This window comes from Thunnus albacares, chromosome 14 (genome assembly GCF_914725855.1).
Source record: "Thunnus albacares chromosome 14, fThuAlb1.1, whole genome shotgun sequence".
Taxonomy (NCBI): domain Eukaryota; kingdom Metazoa; phylum Chordata; class Actinopteri; order Scombriformes; family Scombridae; genus Thunnus; species Thunnus albacares.
The window spans coordinates 31,567,501-31,572,500 of NC_058119.1; the positions used below are offsets into that span (position 1 = coordinate 31,567,501).

At 45.4% G+C, this 5,000-nt stretch overlaps 1 protein-coding gene across 4 annotated transcripts in view; it reads right to left on the minus strand.

Annotated features, from left to right (window-relative positions):
• Positions 1 to 5,000, minus strand: part of ninl (ninein-like) — a 52,088-nt gene that overhangs the window by 37,007 nt on the left and 10,081 nt on the right. The window lies entirely within an intron of this gene.

The window sequence follows — 5,000 nt, forward strand, 5'->3', positions numbered from 1 at the left end:
CAGAAGCGGCATTTCTTCAGCTTGAGTGTAAGGCCAGCCTGTTGGAGACAATCAAACACCCACTGGATGTCATAAAGGTGAGTCTGGACATCTTTAGGATAGATTATTATGTCATCCAAGTACACCATACAGCAGTCTCCCAGGCAGCTCCTGAGCACCTGAGTCATGAGCCTTTGGAAGGTAGCTGGAGCTCCCTTCAAACCGAAAGGCACAACTCAAAAATGGACCAACCCAAAACACGTGACAAAGGCAGTGAGAGGCTGGCTTTCTGGGTCCATTTCCACTTGCCAATAACCACTGTTGAGATCTAAGGTGGTGAATATAGATGAACCTGCCAGAGATTCCAGTATCTCAGAAATGGTTGGCAATGGAAAAGCATCTCCCTCACTATGTTCATTAACACGCAGGAAGTCAACACAAAATCAGGGTGGAGCCCCATTTTTTAGGCACCAATACCATCAAGGATGCCCAGGATGAACGGGAAGGCATGATGATGCCCTGTTGGAGCATCTCCTGGATTTGCTCCTTAACAATCTTCCTCTTATGCAGGGGCAATCAATAGGGGCGCTGAGTAACCACCACATCATCTTTTAATTTGATTTTATGTTTCAGCACTGAGGTGCGACCTAAAGTGGTGGTCAGACCTGGGAATTGCTGAGCAAGAGTTGATGCAATCTCCCAGCCTCCCTTCCTATCAAACCACTGTCTGCAACAGCAGTATGGAGCAGGCTGTCTAAGTTATCACCTTCTGGTAAACACGCTATGTCACACAGATTATCATTGAAGGCAGACACGAGCGGCAACTTAGGTGGCAAGGAAGTGTACAGAAACACACTGCTCCCACTCCGAATACCCCAACTTTGATCCGGGCACAGAACAGGCTGGAAGGGGAAAACCCTAGCCTTGTCATCACCAACAAAAGAGTACACCTGAACCTGGACATTAACCAGGAGACCACTCACGCTCATGAAGTCTAAAACAAGAACTAATGGATACACCAGCATATCTGCATCCAGTACAGCGGTAGGTATGGACCAACTGTTACCATGCATGCTGAAAAGGATTTGCTTGCTGGCCATTTGCGAGATACATTGGGTCACCCCGCCATGATACAAGTGACTCATTGGGGCCTTTGATCTTATTCCATAGACTCAAATGCAGTAAAGTGTAGGTAGCGCCTGTGTCCACAAGCGCTTTCCCATGACGTTGGCATACTGTGATAGGCACCACTAATTGTTTCAAGCTAGTGGACGTGGAAGATGAAGATGACCCCACCATAACCGTAGACTTTTGCCTCTGGTAGATCTTGGGTACCAGCTGACTATAAATGGTAGCCATGGAACCTTTTTTCTGTTCCTTTTCCAGCCTTCTTTTCTGTTGGACAAGTAATTTTATAGGGTTCATTAAGAGTCCTCCTGTACCTTTTCTGGTTCTCATAATCTCCCTCTATTTGACTCCCAATGCAGATCATCTCGTCTATGGAGGTAATCCGACCACAGAGCTGACATGCCAGAAAGGGGTTCATAGCCTTCAATATCCTTTTCAAAATCTCATCTTCTGAGGCTGAAGAGTGCCACCTTTTGATAAGGGCTTGAAATGAGAAGGCAAAGTCTCGAAGCGACTCATTTCTTCCTTGCACCCTAGTTCGAACTTTTTCTTCCAAAACATCATCATAGTCCTCGGGAAGAAAAGAGGACAGGACAGCACTCTGAAATTCCTCCCATGTATGAATTTTCTCCCTAATGGTCTCCCACCAGTCATGGGCCGAACCATGCAACACACTTTTCATGGTTGCTAGGATCTCACCTGCAAGTATACCACAGGATCTTTCTCATCCTGAGGCCTGCCATAGCAAGGGCAAAACATCTTAATGGGCAGCTTGCCATCAGCCACTCTACGGACTTCATCCTGGCAAACTGCACCCATAGGTGCGGTTGCACCTGAGCCCTCTGACTGAACTCCAACAGGAGCAGAGGTAGGTGACCAAACCATATTTTCAACAGCTTGGGGAACAGCTTTGTGTGTATGTGCTTGAGATGAAACAGCAAGAGGTGTTACTGCTTCTTTGAGGACCAATTCTCGCTTTTGTAGTGAATTGACGTGAGAAGTGACTCAAGGGTAGCCTGCACTGAACCCATCTGCTGTCGCATTGCATGCACCTCGGTTGCAAGGTGTTGTATATCCTTGTTTTCCGTGACAGCAGATGTGATGGAGGACAGCAAGTCTTGGTGGCCTGTTGTCAGGGACTCTTGGAACTCAGATTGCATTTGCCTTGCATTCCACTGAATGGCCTCTATGCACTTCGAAGCAAGATCCCTAACATTTGCTAGCAAATGGTGACTTGCTTTTTCTACCACATTTGCTATCTGGGTAGTACACATAGAGCCTTATCAATGGGGAAGCCCTTGGCAATGTCTGACAGCCATTCACGCTGCCAATCCACTGTGTTTTTGAACACAAGTTTCATGGACTCTATAGCATTAGCAAAAATGGCTAAATCAGCACTGGACCTTTCCTGGCTAGGGGAAGCTACTGAAACCGAAGGTGAAGACGGACGTGATAAGCCTTCCAAAACCAAAAGAGGGTGAGAGTCGACTGGGAATTGTGGCTCTACTGGAGCATCTACCCATCCCTCTTCATCCTCATCACCATCATCAGCCAGTATATGCATCTCTGGCACAAGGGCAGGCATAGACAGGCCCAGATTCCAGTTCACTGATTGAAGGTTCAAAGTCATTGTAATGTCTGGGTCTTCCAAAGCCATAAATGTAAGGTCACTAGTGATGTCTTTTACTGCTACACAGGTTATAAGAACGTACACTCAAATACACTTAAATCAGATGATGGGACACAACATACAATCTCTTTATTTTAAAGATTATGCTTGTGTGACTATCCCTTCGTGGTTGCCATTTATGTGGCGGTACTGATTCCCATTGAACACAGATGTTCTGTAAGAAGTCTGACAACCAGCTCCCAGCCACATAAAGAAATAAAAAAAACCTCTAAATAATATTCACTTGGAGAACCTCACAAGGTGTTGCACAATGGGAAACATCCCCGAGAGGGGAATGCACCAGCTGCTTTCAATCACCACCTGGGAGCCAGTCCCCCCACTCTGCATAAACCCTCCAATCACCCCCAACTATCTGCATTCAGAACAGGGAGACAGGGAAATGATAGCAAGTTCCACATATGGGTGACTGCTTCTCAACCTGGTGACCACCTGACCGAACCCCCACGTTAAATATGAGATGCTGTCAACTTCTTCTCCATCAACTGTATCAAACCCCCCCCCCCCCCCCCCGATCTTCACTTCACTGCTCTTCTGAGTGTGTTTGTCTACAGGAAGCTGTTCTGTCCTCTAGCGCCACCAGCAGCTCAACACGCTGTCCTACATCTCAACAACTACCTGATGGATCAGCAGGAACGTTGCTTCAGACATTCGTGTTCCTCAGAGGATGAATCCTAAGAACTTTGGTGATCTTGACTTTTTTCCTTTCAGACGTGATTAAAGTGTTTAAAAAGTGAAATGATGACAGAAAACATGCTGATCAGGTATTTCACTGATGACAGACTGACTGGATGGAAACAGTGACGTCACCTCCTGGCTGTGAGCTGAGGAGGTGATGAAGAACAACTGAACATAACGGTAGAAAGCAGCTTGAGTTTACAGAACATGCAGATACACGTCCGTCCGTGTTCTCTGACATGTTTCACATCAGCAAAAAGCAGCTGAGAAGTTTCTTTTCCACAGAAACAAAAGTGAAAAGTGTCTCAAAGAATCAGAGAGATGCATCTGTGATCTGCAGCCAAACCAGCTGCAGCGTCTGCCAGCAGCCACATTCCTCACAATCCCACTTCCTGTAACGCTCCCAACCCTCCTCCTCCTCCTCCTCCTCCTCCTCCTCCTCCCAACGCCCTGAAAACCACCAGACCTCCCAACCCTCCTCCTCCTCCTCCTCCTCCTCCTCCTCCTCCTCCCGCAGGTATTCAGCTGCAGCACGTCTGGATATTTGAGATGAACCTCGCCCAGCACACACACACACACACACACACACACACACACACACACACACATACACACAGTCTGAATAAAGCTCCTTGTGTGTGTGTGTGTGTGTGTGTGTGTGTGTGTGTGTGTGTGTGTGTGTCCTGGACTCAAACATGGCGTCTGAGGCCACAGAAATGATGGATGTTGCTTCCGTGCGTTTGGACCTACGGAGCGTGCTCAGTAGAGACTTCCTGCTGGCTCCTTGTTCACTTTAATGAGATAAAATAATTTAATCTTGTGGCTCTTTTAAATTTTCCAAATGTTATCAGAAAATAATAATAATATAATAAATATATTATATACACAACACTTTACATTAACACAACTTGTATTATTATTATTATTATTATTATTATTATTATTATAATATCCTGTTTACACTGTGAATGTTTGTATATATAAATGTTATATTTATAACAGGAGTTATTGGGATAAACTTTCTCACAATAACAGTCTTCAGACAAATGTTACCAAAGCTTTGAGCCCGGCTCTGAATCTCCTCCATCGCTGTTGATTGGTGTGAAATGCATTCTGGGATACTTGACAACCCCAAGTCCACGCCACGGACTGTAAGAAACACATGGACGTAGTCACCGTGACGTCAGCTGTTGGTTTGTGGACGGCCATTTTGAAGCCTCGAGTTTGGCAATTTGACCCTAACGCTAGCTGCTAGCTGCTAGCTGCTAGCTTAGCACGGAGCACTTACAGTCTATAGTTAACTGTGATAATGCTAATGCTACATTTCACTAATGAAAAACAGGCTTAAAACCGTTAAAACAAAACGTTTTTACTGCAAAAACTGAACATCGACTCGTTAGAGGATCTTTGAGTTCAATCGAATGCTGAACGAGACTTTTATATAAAACCAAAATAAAGAAAACACACTGAGATAGCAGCAGCTACGTCCACACTCCTGTTCTAATCTTGGGTTAAAATACGTAACGTA